A 12,954-nucleotide genomic window follows, 5' to 3' on the forward strand; every position below is an offset into this window, starting at 1 on the left:
ATGCGCTGGTTTCAGATTTGAAAAATCACACGTCATTTGCGCTCTACCGCCGCGCTTACTGACGAATGTTCCCTCTAAGCTGCGCACGTGCAGACAGACGCAAAATGCAGGGAGAAATCCATTTGATTGTAGTTTAAATGAGAAATAATTGCAGTGCTCTGGTCAACCGCAATTAGTATCGCGTGTATAGTGTTAGAACCGGCGAATGCGGTTTACAGGTTTCATAGAGAGAATTATCATGTGTTATTATATTATAGGCTGTTATAATTATATTATATATTGTAAGCCTAATAAAGAATTGATCTCACAAGGGGATTGTTTAGGGATCCTTGCCATTAAAAAGTAAAGCAAAACCCCTGATACAGAAAATCTTGGAAATTGATAATAAAGTCAAGTCAACTTTATTTATATAGCACTTTTCACAATGCAGATTGTTTCAAAGCAGCTTCACAGTGTTAAACAGTAAAATAATGCAACAGAACGGTGATGTCATCATCAGATCATTTCAATTATCAAACAGTGACAATGTGGGCAGATCAGTAATTTAGTTTATATGGTTAATTTAGTTTACTAATTAGATTTATTTGGATATTTAGTTAACATTTTAGTGTCCCCAACTGAGCAAGCCAAGCCAAAGGCGACAGTGGCAAGGACATCAGGTGGCATCAGTTGACCTAATGGAGAAAAATAAACCTTGGGAGAAACCAAGCTCAGTCGAGGCCCGGATCCGGCTGACTGCACTAAACTTCGGGATAAAACAGAGAGACTATCATTAGCGTAGATGCCGTTCTTCTGATGATGTAACGAGTACATCAGGTCTGGGGCACGTTCAAAGCTCAAACCGGTGCGCAACGTTTTGCTATGGTTTCCGGTTGAACGTCATGTTTCCTGGAAACGGTGTGCAACGGGTTTGAGATGCGTTTGATCTCGTTTGGTGGGTGTTTCAAAAATGTCAGCCCAATCAGCGGCAAAATGTATATAAACCACGCGGTATTAAAGAGACAGCTCACACAATGGAAGAAAAGTTGTAAACATGATTGTTGTAAGAGTTTAATAGTAATATATATATATATATTTGCAACCCATTCTCACTCCCAAGGCGTCAAAATCCGAAGCATGGTCAAGTGCTTTCAGCGTCACGATAAAGACGCCAAAGTCACCCCTAGGCGTCACTATATTGACGCGCTGAGTGCTCCATTGATTTCAGTTGTTTACCCAATGCGTCAGATCAAGACGCATTTTATTCTTTGCATTTGTAAAAGTATACATGATTTTATTAATAGTTTATTCATATTTAAAGGTTACTTTTATATTTTGGAGCAGCTAACCCAACTCCTACCCTAAACCTACCCACTCCTAAACAATATAGAAACACATAACAGGCAAATAGAAGTACAGTCACATCTATTTATTGCAAAAACTGACTAAAAACAGTATAAAAGTATTAACTCATGTTGCATTCCAAGTCTTCTGAAGTCACACGATGTCTTCATGTAAAGAACAGAGTTGATCTTAATGTTTTAATCGCTGAGATGATGATCCCGCAGCTCCGTTAACGCACTCATTCATATCTCATTCAAATAATACACACGCCTGCATTCGGTCACAAGACACACGAGAACCAATGACATTTTACAATCAAAGCTGACGTAATGACGCAATTGGTCATGAGACATACTAGAGCCAATGCAATTTCACTATGAAAACTGACGTAGCGGGCGGCAATATTTGAAATTTTATGTGTTCGTGATCTGCGGATGGAGACGCTGATCGCTTTTGGGGATTTCCTTCACACAAATCAATCGCTTGGCCTCGGAATATTTGTATTTTTTGAATAAATTGTGCATGCAGTCGACTCTGCCTGTTATATCTGCGTTTTATACCACACAAATGGGTAGGTTTAGGGATGGAATGGGGTTGGGTTACATGTTAAAACGTGTCTAGATAGCGTAAATAAAATGATGCTGGCTGATTAAATTGAGAATCACAGTCCAACATGTCATAATGGCAAAATCATAACCCAATATATGATCATCATGACGATAACTTCCCCATGCCCAACGCGTCTGTTTCTGACGCCAAAGGTTTCTCATTGAAATGAATGGAGCACTCGGCGCGTCAATATAGTGACGCCTAGGGGTGCCTTTAGCGTCTTTATTGTGACGCGGAAAGCACTTGACCATGCGTCGGAATTTGACGCCTTGGGAGTGAGAACGGGTTGCATATATAATCAACATGATGATGTATGTGTTTATATCTTTAGCTTAATTGCAAGGCAAGTTTATTTATATACCAAATTTCATATATGGTAATTAAGTGCTTGACATAAAGTGAGAAAGAAAATACAAGCTATTAAAAAAGTAAGAAAATGATTTAAGTTAGAATTGATTACCAGGAGATAAGAAAGGTTCATTAAATGGGATTGGGATGTTGTCTTTTATTCTGGACGGCAAGGGCAGTGATTGCATGTATTTTGCAGTATTAAACACGTATTTATATCGATTTCATCAGGCTCCGAAAATTCCTCAAAAAGAACAAAAAGAATGGCCTTCTCAGCTGCCATAGTTACAACTCTTGTGTCAAAAGAACAGGGTGTTCAAGGCAGCACCGTTTCCGATTAAAAAACGTTTTGCAACGTTGTGTCGGGGCTGAACGCAGCCCTGGTGTTATGGGAAGTGTTCCCGGTTCCGGCTGACCTAGTTAATGCAGCCTAACAATCATTTCATTGAAAAAATGTCCTATGTGTATGCCACAGTAAAGAGATGTGTTTTTAGTCTTTAAACTGACAGAGTGTGTCTGCTTCCCGAACAATGTTAGGAAGACTGTTCCAGATTTCAGGTGCTAAATAGGAAAAGGATCGACCGCCTGCAGTTGATTTGAACTGGCCAGAATTTTGAGACCGCAGTAGACGTGATGGAGTATAATATGTTAAAGGGTTAGTTCACCCAAAAATAAAAATTCTGTCATTAATTACTCACCCTCATGTCGTTGGACACCCGTAAGAACGCCGGATCTGCTCATATTCTCGCGCATGCGTCGTGGAGACACACACGGAAGACAAGAACAAGTTGGATAAAGGTGTTATTTTGATTTTTTTTTGCGCACAAAAACTATTGTCGTCGCATCGTAAAATTATTGTAGAGTCACTGTGGTGAGATGGACTTTGTAACGACGTTTTAAGTGCCTTTCATGGATATTGGAAGTGTCAATGTACTGAATGCCAATGGAGGCCTATCTGAAGCCTTTCTCAGCATCAGCTTTACACTAAAATATCTTCATTTGTGTCTGAAGATGAACGGAGGTCTGACGGGTGTCCAACGACATGAGGGTGAGGAATTAATGACAGAATTTTCATTTTTGGGTGAACTAACCCTTTAAGAGCTCGCTCAAGTATTGGGGAGCTAAACCATTTAGTGCTTTGTAAGTAATCAGCAAGATTTTAAAATGTATGCAATGTTTAATAGGGAGCCAGTGCAGTGTTGACAGAACTGGGCTAATATGGTCATACTCAGAGATGTATAGTAACGAAGTAGAACTACTTCACTACTGTACTTAAGTACTAAAAGGCAGTATCTGTAGGTTTACTAGAGTATTATTTTTTTCTCCTACTTCCACTTTTACTTCAGTACATATTTCCGATGAGTTTAATACTTTTACTCCGATATTTTTTTATGTGCTGCATCGTTACTCGTTACAATTATACAAATTTTACGAATCATTCCATTCCAAACCCACATTACCGCGCATGAGAGAGCGAGAGAGTGAGAGAGAGAGAGAGCGAGAGAGCGAGCGCGCGCGCGAGAGAGAGAGAGAGAGAGAGAGAGAGAGAGTGCGCGCGCGCGCGAGAGAGAGAGAGAGAGAGCGCGAGAGAGAGAGAGAGAGAGAGCGCGAGAGAGAGAGAGAGAGAGAGAGCGCGAGAGAGAGAGAGAGAGAGCGCGAGAGAGAGAGAGAGAGAGAGAGAGAGAGAGAGAGAGAGAGAGAGAGAGAGAGAGAGAGAGAGAGAGAGAGAGAGAGAGAGAGAGAGAGAGTGCGCGTGCGCGCGCGCGAGAGAGAGAGAGAGAGCGCGCGCGAGAGAGAGAGCGCGCGCGAGAGAGAGAGAGCGCGCGCGAGAGAGAGAGCGCGCGCGAGAGAGAGAGAGAGCGCGCGAGCGCGCATTCACTGTCTTTAAAGGGGTGGTAAAACACATTCTTTTGAAGGCTTGCTTGTGTTTGTGGGGTGCATTGTAACATGTGTTCATGCTTCGTTTAAAAAAAAATTGCCTTATTTTTCATATATTTGACCTTTATTCTACACTGCTCTGTCCCTCCTTGTAAAACTTGATGCTTTCCGGGTTGTATGAAGCCGGTCCCTCAAAAATACGCGATGGGCTCTGATTGGTTAGCTGGCCCAGTGTGTTGTGATTCGCTAAACGCCTAGTGCACGTATGTCGGAAACGTCACGCCCCTTACCGGAGGCTGTGCTTTGGTCAGTGTTAGAAACAACGGCGTCAATAAAACCATACCAATCTGAGCCCGAATCAGACCCAGAACATTTGAGTGAAGATGATCGAGCAGAACCTGTTCAGTCCTCAAGAGTAAAGACTGCGGATCTATAGTGATCGCTACTGAATGGCACTTTAACTTTTGTATTTTTAGAACGATTATAGCCAAATATCTGTCGCAAGAACTAACCCAAAACAAACACTAAACACTGGCTTTACTAGTAAGTTAGCCAAATCACACACAGAACCATGTTTAGCATGCCTGTAGATAAACAATACATAAAAGCTCTAATCAAAGAATCATTTACACTAATGCCAAGTTCGCTGTTGAGATTTTAACGTTAGTGTTTGTAACGTTAGGTGTTCGTCGGATAACGTTAAGTATGAATGAGCATTTAACAGACTGGTTTGCAGAACAGCGCTGTCATCTGTTTACTTCCTTGCTACAACCTATTACAGGAAAACACATCGATGAAAAATAAATCAGACTTACAGGTTGTGGCCCGTAAACAGCTTCTGTTTGTAAATCCAGCTTTCAGGACAAGCCGTTGTGCATATCCTGTATTGAACTCGCGAAGTTTGTGGAAGTTTGTGTTGTCCTCCGTGAAATGTGCAGCGCGCGCGTCGTGCATCCACGCACCGGCAGTGTTTTTTTCACACAGCTGACGTGCAAATCTGGCATTGAAATCGCGAAGATGGTGGATGTTTTCCTCTGTTAGATGTGCTGCAGGGAGCCCTGCGCGCGCCTGATTCCCCTCTGTCTCATACACACATGTGCATATAACATGCTGTGTGTTAAACGCTCTGCAACGCACCCCCGTCCCTATGAAGGCTGAACAGAGCAAGTACCCCAGACCTGCAATCCGGATGAAAATAACAGCGTTTCCTCGGCATCGCGGCAACAACACTCCAGCCTGACTATACCACAACAGCGCCGCGATACAAAATGGCCTCACCCCCCCTTATTTAATATTCTCGGAGGAGGGTTTATGTAAATATTGAGGCTGGTGATGTCACCAACCCTGGAGGAATGTCTGTAGTCGCCTACTGGCCGTTTGCTGTAGTTCTTAGAAACTGATTTCTTTAAAAGCAAATATCTCCCTTTGCTTTAAACTTTGAACGTTGTAACTTTGCAGATGTTGTTTATGCTCAAGCAGCAACATTACACGCTAGCTAAAGTTAGAATAGTGAAATCGTGGTTTACCACCCCTTTAAAACAACACGAGCGTCTTGCGCTCAAATTGCTCTCTATTTGTTTCCATAGTTAATGTGCACTGTGAAGTAACATATACAAACAATGAACAGCTGTATTTTTATTAACTAAGATTAACAAAGATTAATAAATACAGTAACAAATGTATTGATCATGGTTAGTTCATGTTAGTTATTAGTCTAATACATTAACTAATGTAATGTTAACAAATCAAACTATATTGTAAAGTGTTACAAACAAATAATTTACTCAGAACACCTCTTGAAATGAGAATATAAGTGTGCTTACCTCATTTTTTTTTTAGTAAGAGTGGTTATAGTAAGATTTAATCTTAATGAACTACAGTATTTTCAGGTTATTTATATGACAATATGTAGAAAAATTACCTACCAACATTGTGATTGTCCTTTAGCTTAATCATTTGAAATAATAAAAACAATATGATGTTCAAACTTTTGACTACTTTCTTTAATAACTACATAACACAAATTTTTCAAATAAACATCAAAATAAATCTAAATAATAAACTAAATTAACCATTTAAACTAAATTACTGATCGAATTATTGATCTAAAGCCCACACTGTCGCTGTGTGATGGTTGAGATGGGCTGATGACATCAGCGTTTTTTCCGGAGTGGCTATGCGGCTGAATAAAATTATGCTGCATTATTTTCCTGTTTAACACTGTAAAGCTGCTTTGAAACAATCTACTTTGTGAAAAGCGCTATATAAATAAAGTTGACTTGACTTGACTTGACCAGGCAAAGACCAGTGCAGCAAAGAAGGCTACTGCAGTTGCAGTCAACATCCTTTCCACACCACCAGAGAGTCCCGAGTCTGGTCACCAAGAAGTAGATTGCCAAGAACCAGGCCCTTCAAGACAACATCGAGAGGGAAGGAAACGGTCAAAACAACACACACAAAAAAATAACCTCACTGCTGTCACGGCTGGAAAAAGAGCTGAAAAAGGAATGCAAACAGAAGGAGAAATTTAAGAAAAGATGCCAACGGCAGAAGAAACAACAAATGTCCCCAAGGTCAAAGATAAACCTCGAGCTGCGAAGTTCACCTACAGTGGTAAGGAAACGTCTCCTTTTCCATGCGGCCCTTACCAACGACCTAAGAGCACGCTACCAAAATGCCACTGGCGAAAAGGAAAGGCAGATGATTGCGAAAATATGTGCCGGGGGTAAAATTATCCGGAAGTACAGGCTGAGGAAGTACGCAGAGGCAGCATTGGGTTTCTCCAAAAAAAAGGTGGAGAATGTCTAACAAAGAACCCCTGGCATTTCAACGTAAAGGAAACGCACGAATTGGAGAGACAGTTAAGACCTGCGTGAGACAATATTTCGAACGTGATGATGTGAGCCGATTGACAACTGGCAAAAAGCAGACTAAAATAAAAAGTAAATTGAACAAGCAAAAAGGTCCGTGTACGTTTTGATAGTTTGTTTTCCAATTAGAAATGAAATATGCAGAAACGCGAAAACGGTCGTTTTTTCGTTTGTAAAACAAAAACGGAAAATGAGATTTTGGCTGGATTTTCGTTTTTTCGGGTCACGGATAGAAAACAGAAACACGACTTCAAATCTCGTTTTCCACTTGTGGGCGGTCATTACACGCCCCTTTCCGCCGATTGGTGAATCAAATCTGAGACAGTGACGTCATCATCAGTTCGTTCACCAAAATAACAGTCCTCTGCTGCTATATCAGAATATCATCTTTCTTCTGTGTAACCTAAAGCGTATTTCACAGAAACATGAATGCACAGATAATTAAAAAAAACCTACAGTAAATTTAATTAAATCTGTTGTTAACATTTATAGGCTAAGTACGCTCTCATTTGTATTCATGTGTTTTAATTTATATTTAAAGATTTCAGATGAAAAAGCCTCCAAGTGCAATCTGAAATTTTCTTCCAAAACGTGCAATTTTATCAAGCTCATATGTTTATGTCCGGTTATTTCACTTTAATGGCAATGCCTTAAACAGCTTAAGGCATTGTGTTTTTAAATGCAAAATGTAAATGCCTCTACATATGTAGCCAAAGCACATGACGGGCTACTACCACCGATCTATAGGCTATATATAACGATAGGCTATTCTCTATTCAGTTCCATTCAGTATTCTCTATCAGTGGCTACTGCACTCTTTCTTTATAATTATTTTAATGTTTTGTTTACATTTAATACATTTAAATTAAATCATTTAGCAGACGCATTCCTTGCAGTATATAGTAGGATATGCAGTCATTTATAATAATTGCAAAATAGGCTTTCCACTAGGTGGCGCACAGGGACAACAATCACCATGGACGCGTCAAAAGGCCATCGCGATCCTTTGCCCCGCAGTAGCTTTTTTTCATATTTTCAGTGTTATTAATGCAATATTAAATTGCTGCTAAGTGTGTGTGTTACATTTGTTTTCACCATGTAGCCTATAGACCAAAACAAAAAACCAACAAATTTGAAATATAATAAGGCTAATGAAACTGTTATTCCTATTTGACATCCCTTAAATTAAACATTTCCCTAGAAATGTAATTAACATAATGAACATTATTATATGTCACACTTTATTTGCTATCCTCACTTTTGCTGTCTTTCCTTCGCTTTTAAATGAATTGGCCGTTAACATTTTACTTTCAATTTTTAATCGCAATTAGCGATTCTGCATCAATTGCTTCAATGGAAAAGAGCAAAACAAAAACTCTCGTAGGCCTTTATTAAACATAGAACTTTTATTAACATAATGAACAAAAATACCACGCTGTAGAGCGGGCCTGGCGCTGTGGGGGATGAGGAGAGGAGTAGGCTATTCACATTCAGTTCGCCAATAGTGCTCACAAAATCGTGCCTTTTTAAAAAACAATTTATATAACATTACTGCTACAGCATACTGTCATAGCCTATTATCAAGATAAAACTGATAAATGAAATTTGGCAAAAGAGGCACGTCATTATCACTTTCCCAGCATTATTCTTCAAAGTAATGTTTTCAACAATATTGTAGGTTTATTGGCCTCGATGAGCGTCAGACTCCCAGCCCTGAGATTGTCACTGACGAAATTAAATAATTTGTGAATCTTTGTAAATATTAATAGACTTAGGCTATACATCGGGAAAATTTACCCAAACAGGATTATTATAGTTAGGCCTAATTAAGAAATAAAAATGATTAAAACATTTATGCTAATCGAAATAAACCGAAAACATATGAAAATATAAATATTAGTTGAAAAACTTAAACGAAAATTAGTGTTGCCTTCCTTTTCAATATCATTTTCTGGGTTTTCCCCCTGACTCTCAACTTACACGATCATCTTTAACCGACAAGATTAAATTAGAATTGAAATGTGTTTGTGAATCATTAAAAAAAATCCCAGGGGTTTAGTTTTAGCCTACATGAACAATAGCAGAATAAACAACAGAACATGAGAGTTCATCATCATCATCACCCACCTGCTGCGCTGTGAAGGAAATAAAATAGGACTAAATTATATGAAGGGAATAAATAGCCTATGTCTGTGCGTGAAATTTATTTTACTTAATTAATTAGGCCTATTACCAAAATGAAAGGCTAAAAATGCAACAATAGACTACAGGCTAGTTTTGGTTCATTTTTGAGAAAGGAAAGGAAATAAAAGTGATACAGAAAGGAAATAAAAGTGTACAAAAATAATAGGCCTATTTAACCCTTCACAGATTTGAATAGTGTTACATATATTTGACCACAAATGTCTGAGTATTTTAAGTTGTTTCCGCTTTTATAAGAAAATTCAAGTGAATGCGTCGGCGCCTCACACTCACACACAACATATCAGTTTTAGTATTAGAGAGATAGCCAGGTTATAACGCTGGTTTCTGTTTTAGTTTAGCTTTAAATTAGTTAGTTTTGGCCTGGGCCGGTTCTAGACATTTGGAGGCCCTAGGCAAACTTTATGTTGGAGGGCCCCCTGCTCCACACACCCCTCCTAAAAAAAAAACACTTAACATATACCCTTTTCATTACCTTTTTATTTAACATCTGTTATTAATTTTTTGTATTTTTATATAGCTACACATTTATATATTTATATGTATTTATTTTATATGTCCATAATCATCAAACTTAAGGTAATATCTTGTTTGTTGAGGATGCTATCTTTTCTTTCTTTCTTTTTCTTTTTTCTGGTAGTCATTTGTTCAGTAATTTATTTAGGCTACATTAGCCGAACACACCTACCCACTATTTGGGATAACAAACTGATCAGGCCTACAGTAAAATGAAAGAAAAGGAAAATCACTTAAAGAAATTAACATCAAGCCTTAATAATTTTTGGACAGGATTTTCCCTTCCTGTTGAACCAATTTAAACTATATTATAATATTTAATAGAATGCAATACTTCACTACACACTCTTAAAAATAAAGGTTCCAAAAGGAAGTTTTTACACGCTGATGCCATAAAAGAACCTTTCAGTAAAAGGTAGTGCACTCTAAACAATGCTGGGTTAAAAAAAAAAAAAAAACAAGTTGGAAAAGGGACAAACACAGCAATTAGGGTGTTTTAACCCAGCGGTTGGGTTGAATGTTTTTTTTTTTTTTTTTTTTTTTTTTACTCAACTATTATTTAAATATGACTGTATTGCTTGAAATTGACATTTATTAATGTTTAATAAATGAACATTTAATAACAAGTTTAATGAATAATAATTAAACAATAAACATTTAAGTTGCTTATTAATAAATGTTCACCTTTTGATTATTGTTGCTTCTTGTTTTTTACTTTTTTTCTTTACTTCTTTACGTGCTTAAAATATAATCTGATAAGTGTGTGCACACTGTACAGCGTCCCACAATTTTCCCATGTAAATCTGTGGTGGAAAACAGAACTGCAGCACGCTGTAATTGAGAGGATCTCCCTCTTATTTCCACATTACCTTACGTAAATCTCGCTCCAGACCTAGACAGCATCAATCTGCTTCAGCAATGTGTATTAGTCTGCATTAGGTGAGTAACATTTTGGCAAGCGCCAGTCAGTAACTAGTTGTTCTGAATGGAAATACCTGAATCATTAATATTATTTGAATTATTCAACTTAATTGGGAATGCATGACAACTCAGATTTAGATCCTAATAGAGGCAAATAAAACAAAATAAAAATTAAAAGCTTTAAATAAAAAGGTTTTGAGTTTATTTAATTCACACAAGTTTAAATGTAATTCTCGGCTATTATATTATAGGCCTATATATTAGGCTATATTATATTATATTATTATAAAAAATGATATACCAGTTATCACTGTAAAGCTGCTTTGACACAAACTGCATTGTAAAAAGCGCAATATAAATAAAGGTGACTTGACTTGACAATACTTGTACTTTTACTTTCAGTACTTGAGTAGTACATTGCACACTACTTGCAATACTTAAGTACAAATTTTTTTGAATACTTTAGTACTTCTACTTAAGTGTGGTGCTTAAAGAGCACTTCAACTTCTACTCAAGTCACTTTATTGATAAGAAACTTGTACTTTTACTCAAGTATGTGTCTCTAGTACTTTATACATCTACACTTCCTGGTTCTAGTAAGAACTGGAGCTGCTGCGTTTTGGACCAGCTGGAGTTTATTTATTAAGCGAGCAGGGCAACCACCCAGTAGAGCATTACAATAATCAAATAAACAAACATTTCATTTTGATGGTTTAATGCTGCCTTTCGCCAATAAAAAACTATTTCAGTGTAACTGCTTAAATTATCATAAAGAATGTATCTGTTTTGGGGGAAATTCTTAATAGTATTTCTTGGTAAAGAAGACTTGTACAGTTAACAGCATTGTAAAAAAAAATCTTAGTCAAATTAAAATGTGCTTAATTTAGTGAATTCTGAATTCACAGCTTTAAATATATATATATAAGTTACATCAAGGGTTAAATAAAATAGAAATGGCACATTAACGTTAAAAGTTATAACTGGTGAAACATCTAAAGGCGTCGTATTTGGATTCAGTTCATCATAAAGAAACTCTCCATCATTGATTGTGTTTGTGCTGTTTCAGCCTCTAGAGGACGCTGTGCTGGGGAAAGAGTTGACAGTCCAGATCCCGTTCCTGAACCCGCTGTCACAAGTGTTGAGGAACGTTTTGTTCCGTATAGAGGGATTGGGAATGCAGAGCGTCAGGAAGATCCCGTATGGGTAAGACTTTCAGTGTTTAACAGCAGTTTAATTTCAGCTGTGACGTGTTCCTGCACTTTAGATTGGTTCAGAAACATAGCTTGTACTGCATTAAATATGATATTTAAAGAGTGAACATCTTCCAGAGAGTTGATATTGTCTTTCTGTGTGTCAGTGATGTGGAGAAGCTTGCGACGGTTACACTGATGGAGAAGTTTGTTCCCACCGTCTCCGGCTCTCAGAAGCTCCTGGCATCGATGGACTGCCGTCAGCTCACTCAGGTGCACGCATTCACTGATATTGAGCTCAAACCAAAGGCAAAAACACTGTCATTGTGAAGCTTCTAATGCTCTCGCTTCTCTAGAAGAATATGCACTAGATTGAAGAGTCATCTACACTGAATGACAATATTAGTGTTTTCATTCACAATCTTTATTGTTGGATAAAAAACGATTATTCAACAATATTTGTTTTATTCTTATCCTGTCTGTCTGTTGTAATGTTAATGTGAGCAGATGTTCATGAACTTTCATTCTCTAATGTGTTTATATAATAATTATCTGTTTAGATTATAATCAATATCAGTTATAGAATTCAACACTTGTCTTTATTCAGATGCTGCAGTTATTACAATATAAACCAAAAACCTCAACATTTCACAAGACATTCAATATTAACAGCTGGAGAGAAAAGAGAGAAAATGACTTCAGAAATGTCATCACAGAATAACAATAGAAACACTCTGGAAAGTTTGGAAATGTAGCATATTATGTAGAATTTCATTGTAGATTTGAAAAGTTACAGCAAAGTATAAATGAAAGAGAAAAGCAAACAAATCTTTGTGTTGATTAGAAAATATAGACTTGTAACAAATTGACCGTTCAAATGTAGTGATGAAATATTAATTTATTCCACAAAACATATAACTCACAAATGTTTCATTATATTTGATGTTTTATCAGTGACTGATTATTTTAAGGGCCTGAATATACAGTTTATTTTTGCACTTGTACACATTTTGTCCATCACATATTCATTTCTTTATAATTGTAGTTAAAATCTACTTGATTTGTGCAAATTTCCTTTTGGTTTTTATTCACATATT

Source organism: Gobio gobio, assembly GCF_949357685.1.
Source record: "Gobio gobio genome assembly, chromosome: 21".
NCBI classification, from domain to species: domain Eukaryota; kingdom Metazoa; phylum Chordata; class Actinopteri; order Cypriniformes; family Gobionidae; genus Gobio; species Gobio gobio.